At 36.5% G+C, this 18,709-nt stretch overlaps 2 protein-coding genes across 4 annotated transcripts in view; one reads left to right on the forward strand and one right to left on the reverse strand.

Annotated features, from left to right (window-relative positions):
* Positions 1-18,709, forward strand: part of LOC105197653 (hemicentin-1) — a 245,057-nt gene that overhangs the window by 120,778 nt on the left and 105,570 nt on the right. For all 3 annotated transcript variants that reach the window (XM_039454418.1, XM_039454417.1, XM_039454419.1), the window contains one exon: positions 14,608-14,673. The gene's annotated coding sequence lies outside the window, so the exon portion shown is untranslated. The remainder of the gene's footprint in view (positions 1-14,607; positions 14,674-18,709) is intronic.
* Positions 1-18,709, reverse strand: part of LOC105197888 (neurotrimin) — a 168,698-nt gene that overhangs the window by 98,854 nt on the left and 51,135 nt on the right. The gene's annotated exons all lie outside the window — the stretch shown is intronic.

The raw sequence follows: 18,709 nt of genomic DNA on the forward strand, positions 1-18,709 counted from the left end.
CACCGTCCGGATATCTCTTCTGCGTCGCTCTTAGGGATTGCACCCTGGCCCCGTCGCTCCAGAGGACAGTGGAGGCTCAGAATCGTAGCCGGGGTAATTACTACCCTTTCAAAATAGACACTCTCGCCGAGCAAGCAGCTGAGCGAGGTGAGTTTAGCGATATAGCAGTTAAAGAATCAGTACGAGAAATGCGAGAAAAGGAGGAACGAAAGTAATGAAAGAAAAAAAAGTCAGCGCAGAGAACAAAATGAGAAATGAAGATGGCGAGAGAAAAGACTAAGTAAAAAAAAGGGGGGGGAGAAAGAGAGAGAGAGAGAGAGAGAGAGAGAGAGAGAAATTTTTTATCAGAGTAAAAAAAAGAAAGATCGAGCTGAACGTACGTGTAATATAAAAATCAATATAAAGATCAATATAAAGAATAGCGCAATGAAACATATTAAAACATTGAAAAAAAAAGAAACAAATAAAATTAAAGTTAAACGGAAGCGTAAGGATAAGAAAGGAAAACGAAATCAGGAGGAACGAAAAAACAACTCTTGAGCGAGGAATGTGGAAGAGTTTATATAAGAAAGAATCTCGTGAAAGAAAAGCGAACAAAGAAATACAAGGGAGAAAAAAATTAAAACACGAGAATAAAAACAAAGGGAGAGAGAGAAAGAGAGAGAGAGGCAAAACAGAAAAGGAAAGAATAAATACACGATATAAAATAAAACTGAATTTTCCAAACTTGTATGGATCGCGACTCATCTAGTTTTAATGGATTTGAAGCACGGTGGAGGAAGTTAATTGATTATTTGTTTATATTACTTTGTTTCTCTTATTTTTTTTTATTAAATATAGTTTTATAAATCTATTTCTATTGATAGCAATTTTGACGTTTCGATGCGAAGCATTTAATTCACGAGGAATTTAGTACTTATTAATAGTTTATTTCGAAATTTGATTAGAATTTTTACTCTTGCTGAAAAATTTTTTGCAACCCATGAAAAATTGGCTTGCGATCGATCTACTAACGGGTCAACGGGCTTCGATCCACCAATGCGACCCATAATTTGGAAATTTCTTAGTAAAAAATTGCAGAAGAAGAAGAAGCAATTAAAAAAATTAATATAGAATGGGACAATTAGGTAAAAAAGAAAAAAATGGAGAAGAGCGAAGAAACGGGCCAAGGACATGGAATATGGAAATGTAGAAGACTGAAAAGGACGGGAGCAGATAAAATGAAATCTGTGCGTTGTTCCACGCTAAAGTGCTGAAAAGTGTTCCGATATGTCCGCGCTAATCGGAGCGTCAAAGCCCCTTTCATTCTATCTTACGGAGCGAAGTCGTCTTTGACTATATAAGGTGGAGAGAAAGGGGATGAAGGGATTTGGCACGGGTTGGCACGGAGGGTTGGGGAATATCAAGGATTTTCGCAGAATCTGGCCCACTCTGTGCTCTGAGCTTAATCGTTTAACGCTGTTGCCTTGTCAAGAAATATGATCGAGAAGCGATTCGACGTGACATGTTTTTGGTTAACGGGGGCTCGAAGGTGCGTAATTGCATCGATTGTAAGTTAATCTTTCATTTCTGAATGATACTTTGACGCGGGTCGACGGCGACGTGCGACGTTTCCCATTAACATATTTCAGTATATATATTTCTATAATAATAAACTATGTTTGTTATCACAAATTGCCGAACCGTAAATATGTGTAGTTAGGGGAAACTTAACGCGAATAACATCGTGTTATTATCCGATTTTGTACGGTGCGGATTTGTTGGAGTTTATACCTTTTGTTTATACAGCGATAAAAATCGCACATGGAATTACTCATGATATACCGATTTTCGCGTAATGTTTATTAATAAGTCCAAGTGTGTAGGAAAATATGCGCATATTCTCGATACGTTCCCGAATGCGCGATATTGAATTGAATGGATATCGCGCCAACGTGACAATCCATAATTCGGTTTGATATATGTTCTTTGCTTCTCTCTCTCTCTCTCTCTCTCTCTCTTTCTCTCTCTCTGAAAAAGCAAAATAAAATAAAATTGTACAAATATATACAGAAACAATTTAAGAAGATTTAAGAATTTGTAGGGAGATAGAAGTAGAAATAGCGGATTTATAAGAGAAACTGCCCCGAAAAACACAGAGCTTATCTAGGAAAGCTATTTTCATGCAACTTTCTCCGTAATGCATTCTCACTCCCTTTCGCGTATTGAGGTAAACAATACAATTATTCGGCTCATTTAATCTCCAATAATGCAAACGCCCCGTAATTTAACTCTCTCTCCCATGCGACGTAACATTGGAGCATCGTGTTTGGGAGCTACCGTTTCCAGCATCGCCAATGGCTATTAATAACAATGCTGATACCCTAAAGATGTGGTAAACGAGCGAGCGAATAATTACGATATTATCCGCGTCAATACTTAATCCATTTTGGTACTGTTCGGAAACTGTTCTCCGCGCGAATTCTTCGATCGGAGGGGGTTACCAGTTACCACCATCTCGCCGTCTCGCCCGCGCTGTGCCGTCCCCCTCTGCCTTTACCTCGATCTATCCACCTTATGACCCTGCTACTTTCCTTCTTAGGGCCCGTAAATCGATTACTCGTCGCCGTGTCGAGTACGGCGTTCGTAAATTAGCACCGAGGCGAACGAGCGTGAGCGAAGTGGTTCGACAAGGTGGTACAAAGTCGAGGGTCGCCTTCTTTACGAGGGTTCAGCCTCCAGTGGGGGTGGTTAAGCGGCAGACTTTAGTGGCACTTACCATCGCAAACATTATTTTATCATTTTAATGGCGACCTAAGCGAGAAAGAGAGAGAGAGAGAGAGAGAGAGAGAGAGAGAGAGGAGGCAGTACAGAGGGAGAAAGAAAAGAGACGGAGAAGGGCAGCTAAAGAGAGACCGATCAAGTACAGGTAGATGGAAACGAAAGTCGATTCTCGAACAGGAAAGAGGCATAACTCGACTTTGTGGTCTGAGGTTTCTTCGCCGTTCCCCTCCGTTTTTTCTTCTTCTTCTTTTTCTTTTTCTTCTTCTCGCTTCTTGCTTCTCCTTATTTTCCCTTCTTCTCCTTCTCCCTCTCCTTCTCTCCACTTTCGATCTCATCCCGCTTCCTACAATTGACCCTCGCGTCTTCCTACCGCCCCTTCCTGTCTTATATAAGATTACGCTTGTTACGACAGTCTTCGCTCGACAAGGCGGCCTCATCCGTCCGCTTGGCGTGTTGACTTCGTTAGGGAGGACGAACCGCTTTAATTCACTACCCTCTTGGTGTTTCCCTCGCCCTCGAGCCGCCTGCGCTACGAACCAACCCTCTTCGGCGCAATGATTCCGCAACTGCCGAGTCTTTTTCTCATTCTGCTACTTTTTCTTCTTTGCAAAGAATATTTAACAATTTTTTAATTTTAACGTGAAAGAAAAAAAATGAAGAACGTATTTCTTAAAATATACGCAGCATATTACGCCTCCTTTAGAAAATGCCTTCTCGTCTATCTATTCTATCTAAAAATACATATATTCTCAAATATTTTCTCATAAAACGAATCTTAAAATGTTTCTTGCAAATATATTTCTCAACAATATCATATTTTTATGTTAAATCTCGTTTATCATAAATCTGCACCGTCTCGTTGTTATCATCCCTTCCATCATGTTTTGGACGTGACGCGATCTATGGCTGCCAGGATGCTTGTCTTTCATCCAATCTTAAAATGCTTTCAGTCTCTTAAATTTTCTAGACCAAATAAGCCACAATCCTGTAATGTCTCTTTTATTATATTGAAGAGACCTCTTTTTCCGATCTTCTTTCATCTTGCTGTAGTTTTGGCCATGTCTCCGCTTCGTATCTCCAATGGCTTCTTTCTTCTCCTTCTCCCCCTTCTCCTCCTCTTCCTCCTCCTCTTTCTTTTTCTCTTCTTCTCTTTCTCTTTCTTCACCTTAAAGCTCTTTTGGTTGTGTTTCTTTCAGCGCGTGCCTATCATCAAGCGCGTAATCTTCTTTTTTTGCCTTCATCTTTAATCCTTTCTCTTGTAAATCATAATAATGCTCACTATACAGAGCAAATTTCAAAGTAAATACTTTATAAAGATAAAAGCTAATATCTTGATCGTATAATTTCGATCTCTCGTCATTACTTGTTCAGCATATGCAGCTTTAACATACAAATTGAAGCAATCGAAAACATTTCATCTTTTGTCAAATATGATAATTTATCTCTTTCTTTGCCGTTTAACAAAAATACTGCTGTCCGAGATACATGTTACGTGAGAATATTTCATTTTTTATTCTACGCCCTTTATTCTATTAAATACTATTTTTTGCTTTTTTTCTTTAGCGTTACAAATTTGAGAAATCTTTTTGTAACTTGTAGCAGTAATCTCGCTTTACTTATTTTCCCTGAAAACCATTTCTGTGTCATTTTCGCAACTTTGCTATCGATGCACTTTTAAACGATATCTTTTAAACGAGCAATGAATACGTACACACCATGTTTGATTTAAAGACAAAAACGTCATACTTTTGAGAAATCGAAGAATCGTCTCTTCGTCATTTCGCTGACTTTTTTACAATTTTTCGAACCGGATAAAAATCAATTTCCTTTCTCACCGCCTTGGAAGAACTCACGCTCGTCCCTCTTATTTTCACTCTTTCATCTCTCTTATATTCTGCTTCATCAACCGTGCGATCCGTACAGTTTCATCTGTTTCTGTCCTTAACGGCTTTCGTCGTCTACTTCATCTGCTTTTTCTTCTGACTTTCTTACCGGCCATCCGAATATAAGGCCGAGGCCTCTCACCACTCCTTCGGAGATATCCATCATCCTTCAACGCGGATTTTTAATAAAACTTCTACAGCCTCGGCCACGCAGCCGCTGCTCTGCTCTCCTCGGCGCTGTGCCTCCCGTGCTGTGCTTAATATTTCATCCCATCTATAGTGATCATCTACGAAGCCCCTGATTTGCCTTCAACGCTCTTGGCTTGCTCCACCCTTCTCTCTTTCCTTGCCTGTACGAACAACGAGGCGATCGATTCCACAACGGGACCATTGTGGCTGGTATTCAAGTCGTAAAACGTGTCGTCGACCCCGCTGTCAAATAAGATTGCTACTTATGGGAAACGCAACCCAAAGCTAATTGATCCTTGAAATATCTTGTTATATTTTGGCCAAATTTTGAGATTTACGAGGTGAAATAACGCTTTGAACAGTTATGCAGCACACATTTTTGTTCATTTTAGTTTATTTAGTTGTTTGTAAACATTAAATAATTTTTATTTTTAATTATTGTTACTTAAATAAAAGATATAAAATATTGTAGCTTAAATATGATGCGCAAACTTAACTGTGTTATTATATAAAAATTTTGATTTCCTACTTCTTTGTTTCGTGAAAATACATCGCTACTTGTTACAAAAATGACATAACTCTGAAAATTGAATTTTCCAGTTTGAATGTTTTAAAATCATTAATGTTTTATAATATCACTAACATCGTTTGATCTACTAATTGTAGAGCAATAAAAATATCATTAGCTCTTCATTTAGTGTATTGGATTTTCATCAGAATTCTATTTTTTTTTGCAAATAATTCACAAATGACAATTTTTAAATTGTATCATGTAGTATAAAAGAGCAATGTGATGGAGATAACAGTTCTATACAGGATGAATCACAAAAGTTAAAAAATGTAAAAATATAAAATTATATATTTAAGGTAATATATCTATTTACTTAAACAGAACAGACACAAGTTTACAACAAAACATAAAGTTTTAAGAAAATGTAGTTTTTTATTTAAAAAAAATGTCTTTCAGTGTAGGAAATGAAAATTTTTGTTTTAAAAAATTCTTTTATTTATCTTTCTATCTTTTCGTTTATTTTTTAAGAATCGGTGTTAGTATATTGTACATATTTTATATGTAATCGGTATTTATTTTTTCAATATTAACCATATAACCTTGTATTTATAAAAATTACAATATTGATAAAAAATTGTTATCTGTGTTAATCATTTAACAAAAATGAACACAATATATAATAATCAGTTGAATAATATTATATATTGCGGAAAAATACATAATATATTGCTGTTGCTTGTGTAGAGTTGGGGAGTAAGTGTAATTTTCTTCACATATCCATGACCTGTATAACGATCTCTTTCGTAATCTCGACTGCTTGATTGGATTCACAATTCAATTATCACAAGTCCTCACGAGCGAAGATCGATAGAACATGCAAACTCTATTGCTTTTGCACAAAACAAATAGGTAGGTAGATACCACTGTACCGTGAAAGAGGACCGAGAGTTCCTGGTGCAGATGAACGCAAACAGACTCGAAAGAAGCTTAGAGGAAATTATTTCGTCGTAAGAAAGAACGCAAATTTTTCCTTCCTTTCTGATAATTTTATTATAAAATGTCATAAAAATATTGTAATAAATCGCGACGGTATTAAAAGCGCTTAATATTTTTTACAATAATTATAGAGGCTACTTTTCTTGGCATTGTTGCTATTATTAGTATTATTTTTATGTAAAAAATTTTTAATTTATCATTTAATATAAGAGGTAAAATAAAAACTCTAATCTTATTAATAATTTAATAAAAAAATACTAATTCTCAGAGAAAAAAATATGACAATTGAAATGTGAGTAAAAAAGCTGAATATTGATACTGCAGTTTTAATCTATCACTTACTCTGTGCGGTCTTTTAATGCGGCTACCACTTTTACAATATTTAAAATAGTGTCAATATTGGAAATTACGCTCGATTTGAAATTCAAATTTCTAGCACTATTATAGATATGACAATTGTATTGTCAAATTCCTAATGATTATTATCAGACGGGATAATTGGAAGGAAGGAAGGAATTGTAACGAGAGGCATAATTGCATAATTCAAAATATTAAACGAAAAAATCGATCCGCAAATAAAAAATTTAACTTTCACATTTCGGTAAAGAAACGCGTAAAAATGCGCATTTAAATTTTAATTTTTTATTTCTAAAAAAAACGACTATATCTATATATATTTTTATTGTTTTTTTCACGATCGCAATGCAGTTGAATGCATGCAAATGAAGACTCGTACGCGAGCAAAGGATCAAGGGAGGACGAATCGACCGCTAGATTGCACGCAATGTTACAGGGATATTTTTCGGGCAGGATGTCGACGACATAAAGACGTCGCGAATAGGGGGATAGGGGGCTAGGAGGGCGAACGGGCAAACGGATGAAGGTGAGAGAAGAGGAGAGGAGCGGAGAACAATTCGGAGATTCGCGGCACTAAAATTTCACGACTACGTCGGTAGCAATTTCGGCTGATCGAGGGGGTGATGCAGCCGCACCGTGTCCTTGTCTATTTGTGTCCTTAGAGCGACCATGGGCGTCGACGGAGAACGGAGGGGTAGGAAAGGAGGTTTCGTGAGACCATCCGGAATCAACGGTCGGGAAAATGAGTGCCATCTCTTCCGGAACACGCACCCGGAGAATCACGCCGGTGCCGGTGAGAAATTCACGGAAACGGCTACGCTGGAGAAGGGTGACGAAATTCCATGACTGATGGCGGAGCGAAGATTTTTCGCCGTCGAGCGACACACCAATTTTTTAACGTAAATGAGAGCACCGTTAGATCATTACTGCGGCATGCATTATCTTATCCTTTCCTTTAACCGTCGCCGCGTCGCCGTGTCGCCGTCGTCTCGCACCAATTTTTTATTCACCAAAGTCAAAAATCATCTTTCTCTCTTCAGATATATTTACGTTCAACGGATTAATAGTGAAGAGTTATACTAAATTTTTAAGCAGCGATTAGATGACAATCATTTTATATTTGTATATTTGCTCGATTAAATTCATAATTACTATTTTGTAATTATTTTTTACTATTTTGCTGTATCGTAACTCTTCTCTCTCTCTCTCTCTCTCTCTCTCTCGTCCCCTCTCCTCGTATCTATCGCCATTATTTTCGAGAAGGACACAACATTTCACGGACGTCGAACCTCATAAAATTTGTAGCGCATCTGGAAATTTGTCATGATATATTCGCGGTTGAACGACATTTAAATCACTATGTAGGTGTAAATTTTATACCGTCTACTATGTAAGCTTAACCGTCGGTTCGCAATGACTGTTATTGTTACGACGACAACAATTACATCGACATTTTTACAGCTGCGTACGCGCGATTTTGACAACCGTGTTTCTCTAAGCATGGAATAAAAAGGTTGTAAAAATGGTGTACATATTCGCTTTGAAATTATTACATGGAGAAGGAGATACTTTAAATGAATCATTATCAGCGTTTCATTACTTTATCGCAGGAAATGGTAATTATTGTACCTCATAAAAATTTCTTTTTGCAACGTGTTTTTTTCTATCACGTTAACACACTTGTAATAGTCTGAAAAAGCATTGCGATATCAAAGAATTTGCCCTTTTTGTTCAAGTTTAATGTGCTTTTAAAGAGGAATTTTGAATAGCTCGAGTTTTAATTTTTATGAGATTTATACTATTATCAACTTTATTAATATTTGCGTATCATCGATAGTAATATTTTGTCCCTTATACGAACGCTGTTGCAAGTAGCATCGACAAATATCTTTTGACGCGATACATATTGGATGAAATACAAAACGCTTTAGGATAGAATTATCGTAGGATATTACGTATTGCGGCCGGGCGAACGGAAAGAGGCGTGGCGTTAGATTGAAGAATCTTTGGAAATATCTCAACGTCATTTTTCGACTCTTAAGGGATAGAGAATATTCTATCGAACAGGCGGAATGGCCGGGGTGGATCGGGGAAAGGATAGCACGACGGGGTTCGGATGATCGGGGCGTACCGGAACAGCGACGAGAGAGTCGAAACGTGGGGATAAAAGGTCAGGAGATTAACGCATCGATTAGTTCGAGCACGGCGAAACACTCTTCGGCACTTTGGCACCGCGTGTGTGTATATATATGTGTGTACGTGTGTATACATGTATATGTATGCTACCGTCACGTTCGTCGATCCGAACGTTCTTTTTATTATGCCCAGCTACCCCCCAAAAGAGCCTGGATGAGGCCTCATTGCATCGCACGGGATAACGCAGAGAAATTCTTGGCGGAAATTCTTTTTTCCAGAGATAATATTAATTTCCTGTAATGCGTACATCTTCGGCACGTGGCGATTTCACATTATTAATAGCTCCACTAGAGATGAATTAGAAAGGAGCACTCCAGTACCGTAAATATCTCATTAGTTTCCGTTTTTACATGAACGGAAGGATTAATTAAAAAAAAAACGAGGCCCCTGTTGGAAGATTTATGCCGTTAAAAAGGAACCGGTCGGGAAATAAACTATAAAGGTACAAAAAAAAACTTTTTGTATAAAAAATTAGCTCATGCGTATTTTTTATTAATAAAAGAATATATAATATTAAATTTTCTTAAATACAATATATTTTTTTATTTTTGGAAATCTCATTAAAAAAAATTTGTTTTATTTAAAATTATGTATAGATATTTGAATTATGTATAATTTGATATTGATTGAAAAAGATATTAGCAATGAGGCTAAATTTTTCTGTGTTTCGTGCTTGTTATAACTGAGAATTCAATTTTTTAATTTTAACAGGTCATACCACACCCATACCTACACACAGTTTTTCTCTACGTATAGAGTGAATTATTTAGGTTTTCAATCCCACACATAAATCTTGAGACCTTGGAAACCATTTAAAAATTTAATCGTGTTAAAAAATTACGACTGTAATTTATGTCGCGTACAAACAAATATTTTATTAGAAATCCTCATTTTTAATATATAAGAAACACAAAGAAGGAATACAGAATTAACCTCACTAAATTAATCATTTGATCCATGTACTACATGTATAAGTATTACTATTTTCATTTGCACCAATTGAGATTTACACAAAATGTGCTGATATTGCTGACTAAATATTCTTTATTCGATTTAACGAATACAATGAACTTTGAAATTTTTCAATTATCTTCTCCTACATTTATGTATGCAATCACAATGCTAAAACTTAAATATATACAAGCGAAATGAAAAACGGACAAAGATACCGTATGTAAAGTATTGCGTTTTGTAAAAATACAAATGCGTCTTTTAAATAACAGTCGAGAGCAATAATGGACAGCGTTACATACGCAAAATGAAAAACACAGACGGAACGAATACGTAAACTAGTACCTGTACCACGTCGGAAGCCAGCAATTTACGTGTTAAAGCGGAAATAAGAGAGAAGAAACGCTGCAGAAGAGCGGAGGTTTCGTCTCACAGATGCAAATACTTAATTTTTCTCTTTACGCCAACTACGACTACATTTCCTTTGCGTTTTTGATCCTGGTTGAATTGCATTTGCAGTTTCCGCAGTAATACTAACTTTTTATCCGCCATTTAGACATTTTTCTCCTCTAAATGTAAATACGCGAATACACCAACCGGGAATGCATTCGCGAACAGACACGGAGCATTGTTCTATTTTATGAACTTAAATAATGAAAACATTCTCTAATGACAGTGAAAATTTGTGCCATATCTCTCAAGATGGAGATTTAATCTTTGGAGATGTAAAGAACAAAGCTTTTGATTAACGTAAAGACATTGAATCTATTTTTGCTTTTATCTTTCATCTTTTTTTATCGTGGCTCTTATTTTTCAATTTCCTTCGTTACCGATATAGCTTCGTGTGACACATTGAAATTATAACGCTAAATTGTCAATATTCCAATAATATTTTCATCAATAGTTATATCAATAGTTTTATTCTGAGATAATTTGCCGTTCCGTATTAGAACGTCAATCTAGATTTTTATATATAGAAAAAAAGACTGATACTGCCAAATAAAATTGACAAAAGTCAGTTATGATAAACTGTCAACAGATAATTCACGAATCTTGCTATAGAAATTTATTTTTTATCATTATCAAAAGAATACCTATTCTTATTTACAAAAGAAACATGAATAAAATAATTGAAGCGAGTGAAAAACGTTAATTGCTGTGCTAATTACGGTGAGAGATTTCGCTAGTGATGAATGAATGAAGGCAGGCACGAGCGATCTTTTTTTTCCGTTTTTCTTGCGACGTTTCCTTCGCGTGGTCGCTCATCGAAACTACATAAGCTCTACTTACCCCCGTGGCAATAGTGTTGGCTTTGGTTTGAGGTTTGGTCGCGCCAAGCCGCGTGTTTGCGGTTTTGCTGTCGGCGCTCCGAAGTAGACTCCGCGCACACTGTATATCCACATATATCCACAAACCCTGCCGTGTGTCCTGACGACAGCTCTCGAGTACTGTGCAAGAGAGTGAACGGACGCGATCGATATAACGATAGATGTTCTGTGAGCAGACAGCTCGAGCTTATCGACGAATCGCGTGCCGCACCGCTCCCGTGTGATTTGTGGGGATAAAAACGCGCGGGATCGGTCGGTGTCAGATTTTTCGACGATGAGAAAAAAAGCCCACAGCGAGCGGGGTCAGCGGAGCTGATAGCCAAGCGAGGAAAAATCGATGATTATTTTGTAAAAAAAAAAAAAAGCCTTCCCGTATGGGACACTGGGGCTTTTAAAGGTAACGAAAGCTCGCATTTCGGCCGGTACGATTCTTCCGACTGCCAGTATCTCTATTTGAACAAAACAATAACAAGGAAATGAAAATATAAAATATAAATAGAGCATATATGGATGCCAGAGTGAAAAATACCTGAATGAATAATAATATAATGACAAATAATAAACAAGTAAACTTTCAATTTATAAGCATATTAATTCAATTGTGATAATCAAATAAATGAGCGGTTTAAAAACGCATTTGAAAAAGAGTTTTAAAAATGAAAAATAACGTCGTGGAAAGTAGCTGGGAGGAGGGAGGGGGGAGGGGTTACATTGATGGTTCCGCCGACATGCTTAATTCCATTATCCTCGTTATCCCCAAAAGCGCGGTCAAGCATAACACAATCTAACATCTTAATAATACAACCCAGTACGAACCACCTTCCAGTTCATTACCTATTCCTGTCTAAGGGTGAAAGCGAATCGAGGATAACGAACCTCTTGGAGTTCGTCGATGGTGGCGGGTTGCATGCCGAGGATCAATTGAAGAATCGTTCGGGCTAATTAATTGGAGAATAATCTGAGAAGAGCTTGATATAGACATGATGATAACTCTATGACTTGACTTTTGTCGAGAGGAAGCGATACGAAGTCAAAAAAAAGAAATGCAAGGGTGAAGAGATTTTCATTGTGAACATTCTATAAAATAGAGACAATATTAAGAGTGTATGTCGATGAAATAAATAATACTCTCTCTCTCTCTCTCTCTCTCTCTCTCTCTCTCTCGCTGCACTTCAAGTATTATAATATAATACAACTAAGAATATTCTTCTAAGACGTGTATCTACTTAGCAGAAAAAAATTAATGAAACAAAATCTATTTTTTTCGCATTTCAAATTTTGTCAATGACGTAATGATGTTTTTTATGTTATCAATGTTTTGTATTAAATATATTAGCATTGTGAATAAAATTCATAGATTCGCTAATATATTTAGAAATATGATACATACGTGACCTTCGTCTGTAGTAAATTTCCGACGAGCAAAAGGACGAAAAAAATAGCTCGTATCCCGGGCAGAAATCGAAACGCGTTTTCTTATCAGACATCTCTTCCTCATACGATTTCCGCAGAAATACCGATCGGCAAAGCCAATATCCTTACGTTTCAGCAGGAGACTCAGGAGCCGCAAGCAGCATCCTGGAATAGTATCGGTAAATCGAGGAATTCTCCGTTTAAGAGATACGAGCCGGCTGTACGTCGGGCAAGCGACCAAAGAACAATAACGCCGAGGTGAATTTTTACTTCCGGCCGGATGCATGCCACCGGCTACGGTGCTGGTGAATTTACATTTTCGTTGGCTGCGCATCGAATCATGCGTTTTCTTCTTTTTCTTTTTTCGCGACGCTTGCGAACAACGCGCGCACGCGGTCCCGCGATTTGCTTGTATTGAAGCGTAAAAAACCGACAGTCGTATGTGCGCATGGCCAATACACGCGCGACTGCTCGACGAAATTCCAAATAAACCGTCGCTGGAATCCTGATGAGATACGTGTGAGAAAAACTGATATTCTCTACGTACAGTTATATTATTAAGATACGCGAGAGCCCGTGTTTCATTCATACGGATGATGACAAGCGTCACGAGCTTTTTGCGCGATTGCGCGCAATACGAAAATGTCGAGAGAATATCAGTTAAATTAGAATTATGTTTTCGCAGAAACGGGCAATCGACGAGATATGCACCGTGACTCGTATGTAAATAAAAATATGTTAATAACACATTAGACATCAACGATCGCTGCCCAAATGTTATTAGTGATTCACGTTGACTCCATGAGACTCCGTACTAAGACTCGTGATTATACAAGCTACATTTACATAATAAAAGTAGTAACAAGGTTTTTTCTAAAAAAATAAAACCTTTAAAGAAATTCAACATTCACCTTGAAAGAAATGCATCGATATAACAATCTCTATTAAACTGTAATTTAAAAGCGTTGAAATTAATAATAGCAGCTAAATTAAATTTTTATATAGCATTACGGATTACGGACTAGCTTCTCTGATGTGCAGCAACGAATACTTTAAGGAGCAAAAAAAAATTTCTCCGCCAAGTATCATATCGATGCGCGGTAAAAAAAAGTTGGAATTTTAATATCTTGGCTAAGCGATTATTTTTCTTAGCCGGTGTGTCTTGATTCGTGAAAATGAACGATTTGATCTTTACGATGCCGGCGAATAAAAGCATGCTATGAAAATCTCGTTGCAGCATCGATGAGGATTAAATATCGCGAATTTTTCTTCGATAATACGCGGGAGCTCACCTCGACGAGCGATCCAGAAGACCAGAAAAATGTTGAAATACGTTAAACGCGATAAAATTTTTTCGCGCGTAAATGTACCCGTTAACGACGTCAAGCGCAACTTCAGAGAGATTGCGAAATAATTCGGATTCCCTGGCAATGAATGCAAAATTATATCAAACGAAGTTCAAAGCGATATAAAATATCCCGCCTTGTTACATTCTGGTGTCCGGAGATAAAAAAAGATCTTTGTAATTTATATGCTCATTTCAATTTAGATTGAAATTAGGATTTTTATTTTGTTTCTCGAAAAATTTGCAAAATTAATGTAAAATTAAATTTCTCTCTCTCTTTTCTCTAGTATTATAGTATTGCTACTTTTCCCTTTACATTTTCTATAAAATTTACGATTGATTATTCTTGTGATTTTTCTTACACGTTTAATTATGTTACAATAAATCGAAAAATCATTGTTTGCAAGGTGGAAACGTAAAAAGTATTTGCCATTAATTGCATTTTTATTCTTTATTTTAATCATTCATTTGAATTTAAATAAATGAAATTAGAGCAAAGATATTGTTGTTTTGTAAAAGTATACGATCTTGTATTTAAAGAAAAGAGATTTTGAAAAATTAAATTTTACTTTATTTAATGTACGAATAAAATTCTATGAGTGAAATAATAATTTTTTTTTTAATATTAATTATTTTGAGCACTGCTACAATTTTTCTTTTACTTGTATGTTACAGATTAAATCGTAGGATCTGAGAGAAGGTACCTAACCTAAGTAATTCCGCTCCTTGCGCATCGGGTCGGTGAGTCAAAAAACAATTCTTATTTTCTTATTGTAATGCTTAAATATCCTGCGCAAGACAAAAAGGGACACTGAAAGCAAAAGTTTGCTAATAGCTACCAAATGTTGTAGCTACATATTATTATACTAAACTGTTTCCTTCAGTGGACCTGAACAATTTTTCGAAGGGGAAACCGAGTACCCGGAGACCAATCGCGCGCAATCGGTCCCCGGGAGTGCCGTGTAAAGTTTACTGAAAATAAAGTTTGGTAATAACTACCAAGTGTATAGCGAAATAGAGTATTGATTAAATATTTGGTCAGTAACCAAAAATAATTTTACTTTTCTAAATATTTAGTAAAGTTAAACCAGATTTAATAATACTTACTACATTTTGGAAAATAAAATTATTTTTTGACATAATGACAAAATATTTAATTGATACTATTTCACTACATTTAGTAGTTGTTATTAGACTTTGTTTTCAGTGTATCTTCGCACGATCGTAATCGTATTTTCGCGAGTGAGTGAGTGTAACGAATTCCGCTGAAGATTTGAAAGGAAGAAGACGAGGCCTGCAAGACAATCTTCAGGTGAGGAGTTTAAATGTATACAACATATACACACTGAAAAAGAAGTCAAGTAATAACTCCCCAATGTATAGTGAAATAGTATTAATCAAATATTTTGTCAATGTAACCAAAAATAATTTTTTTTTTTTTTTAATGTTTCGTAAGTATTACCAAATGTGATATAAGTTTACTAAATATTTAGAAAAGAAAGATTATTTTTACAATAACCAAATATTTAATTAATAATATTTCACTGTACATTTGGTAGTTATGGCCAGTCTTTTTTTCATTGCAGGGTTTATAACAATATCTATCCAATGGACCATCGTATGTTACAGATATTCTTCGAGGTGGAAGGCGACGAGAAGAGGACATCACCCATCGTCACCGACTTATAATAAAACAAACGAACCGCAGCCGGTTCGTCGCGTCGCCCGTTTGTCTCGGGAGTGCCGTACAAATACTGGACTTATATAGACATTTTTCATAAGTCCCATTTGAATTAGAATCCTAATTCGAGGGCCGGGAATCGCACCCCCGCTGCTTGGCAGTGAATATCCTCACTGGCGCGTTGCGTATGGTGGCCGTGCGCGGCGCACCGCGACGTTCCATGCCGAGTGCCCGTGCACGAGGCAATGCCGGGCCGCATGTACGACATGACTCGTGTGCATGTTGCGCGGCTGTCTGGTTGTGTGAGGTTTACACGCTCTGTCTCCGGCGATCGGTTTGGTCCTAAGCGGTAAGAGTTCGGATCGGTTGCCTTGGATTCGCACGTTTCTCTTGCTCTCGTCCACTTAAGGCTTTCTTAGATCCTTGATACCTTTTTTGGATTCTTTGGATCTGGGGTTCGAGCCAGTGATTCATGTTTAATCTGACTTGGTCAGAACTTAGCCTTGTAGGTTAAGCTTGTGACGAGAGGCTGGCTCTCATTTCCTGATTCGTCTAAATGCTAGACGTCGGCAATGAGTACCTTCTTTTCTCGTCCTGCCGGAGTGTCTTGTCGACGCCGCTTGGATATAGGATCCAGTGGGACTGATCTTGATGATCCGTTGGCTGGGCGTATGAACGAGTCAATTTTAGACGTGATTTTTGTGAGACAAGAGACGTCGGATTCAATGCTATTGATTTCGTCTTCTTCCGCGTGGGACTTACCCTTGTTCGGGGGCGGGTACGCGTGCGTTTTACTTGCCGACTCGGGGTGCTGAATCCACGGGAATCCTTCTGAATGGGAACTCATATCATGGGTTTTATAAACCCGAAGTGCCACAGTATCGTGCGAAAAACTTTATAAATGGGTCAGTCCACGCGCGCAAATTTAGTGTATTATTCGCGAGTGTTCCGCGTGTGCAACGAGAGGAAGAGGACAACCTAAAGGACACTGAGAGGAGGAGGAGGCTTGGGAGAGGCATCGGGCCCCAGCGGAGCAACCTTGGGGTAAATATAATTCTTTATTTATATAAATTTAATAATCTTTCTCTCTTTCATTCGATCTTATCGCAATAAATTAAAAGAAGTTACTTAAAGAAAATTTATATAGAATATTATACACATCTAGAGAAAAAATATATTTAAATTAATGAAATCGTTTCTATAACTTGATTTTTTTAAGTTAAAATGAAAAATACCTCTGAGAAAAATAAAAATTTATTTGATTTCAAGAAATGATGTTATTAGCTTTTTTAAAAGTACATAAATTATTTGTTATAATTGTTTATTTAATTTAAACAAATTATTTAATTCAAAGAAAGTATTGACAGAAATTTGAAAAATAATTTATTTAACTCGAAATAAAGATAGGCAATGAGAGTTCTCGCGATTATTGGTGCGTATATACATATATACGCACCAACAACCGCGTGGACTCTCATTGCCTATCTTTATTTTGAATTTAATATTTGTGAGTTCTGTCCACTTTATTTTTAAATAATTTATTGTTGTTCTGGTTTTAAAATTATATTTCTTTTATTTAAAAAAAAATTTGTGTTGCACAACCCAACTGTTTCTTTGATTCTAATAAAAGGAACAATCAAAAAATTTCTTCAAGTCAGAGAAACTTTTCTTTAACTGTACAGCAGTGCACGAATTTCGATTGTTTGGACTTAAAGAACTCTTTCTCCGAGTGTATAAGAAGTAACTTTTGAAATATTAATTATTTTGAGTGCAGTTTTAATTTGTAAATCTTGTGTTTGTGTGCTACAGTAATCATCGTAGCTTCGTGGCTGATTAACTCCGCTCGTTGCGCATCGAGTTGGTGAGTCAAAAATCAATTTTTTTATTATATTTTACTTTTTTTGGAAATGTCCTGCGCAGGATTAAACGAAAATTTACAATGGAAATAAAAATTTTAATATAGATATTTGATAAAAATTCCTGGAAAATTCTAGAATTTTCAGGGAATGAATAAACAAATTTTGAATAGACCCTTTGAAAAAGCATGTTGGCCATCAGCAGTAACCGATCGATGTAACTCCGCACAACGATTACTTTTCATTCGATATACGTGTGGACAGAACGATCGTAGGCTAATATAACACTGATCTCGGTGAGCAGGCACGAGGGTTGGTTTAACTGCGTGTTTAGCGGTTGCGATCCCCGATGGCCTTTTCCATGGGACACTAAAGGGCACTAAGGGACAGTATAAGGCTCGTAAGGAGAAGTGAGAGCGGTAGTAGTGAGAGGTAAACCGTTGCACGTACTCAGACCACAATATAAAATCACTCCGCGCAAGCGCCTGACAAAGTATTGTCCGGTTCGATCTCTGACACGTATCAGTATGGAAATCTTGACACAAATTAAACAACAAAAACCAAATCTAAAATTATATTTTTACAATGCATACAATTAATAGTTGGTCATATTAAAAAGTTTCCTTTGCTCGTTTAAAATATAAACTCTAGTAGATTATATCATCATTAAAATTGACTCGCTGAGAAAGAAATTTTAATGTTTTACATATTATTTATTATTATGAACGATAAATTTGGCAAACTTAATTTACAAAATAATAGAAAAATCTGTAAAGTTCAATCAAAGTTAGCATAAGATATATAAAGATAAATTTTTATTTGAACGATCAAATATTTCAACAATAATTTTAGTTTCCAAAACAAAATTACACATTTTATTTTTAATGAATTACGATAAAATAAATGGTTTTAAAATAACTCGAGTAAAAAGAAAACGAGATCTTAAACACACCGAGAGAACGCCTCGCTGGTACGATCGAATTCTTCAATTTGAGACTCAGGGAAACGAGATGACGACTATTCGAGTGGTGCGACATATAGTGTGAGACGAGCTGGCGCGGATCCAGAAAGTGCCAATTCAATCTTACTTCCCTTTCCGGATGTAAAATTTCAGGTAGCCGCCTCGAACTTCCGACTTCCGTTACTCGTTCTGGCTACTGTAGCGTTGCGAGTGTATGTTTCTAGTTCATTCGTGAATACGAATGACATTGTAATAACACGGTTGTCGAATTGTTTAATA

The sequence above is a fragment of the Solenopsis invicta genome, chromosome 10, assembly GCF_016802725.1.
Source record: "Solenopsis invicta isolate M01_SB chromosome 10, UNIL_Sinv_3.0, whole genome shotgun sequence".
Lineage (NCBI taxonomy): Eukaryota > Metazoa > Arthropoda > Insecta > Hymenoptera > Formicidae > Solenopsis > Solenopsis invicta.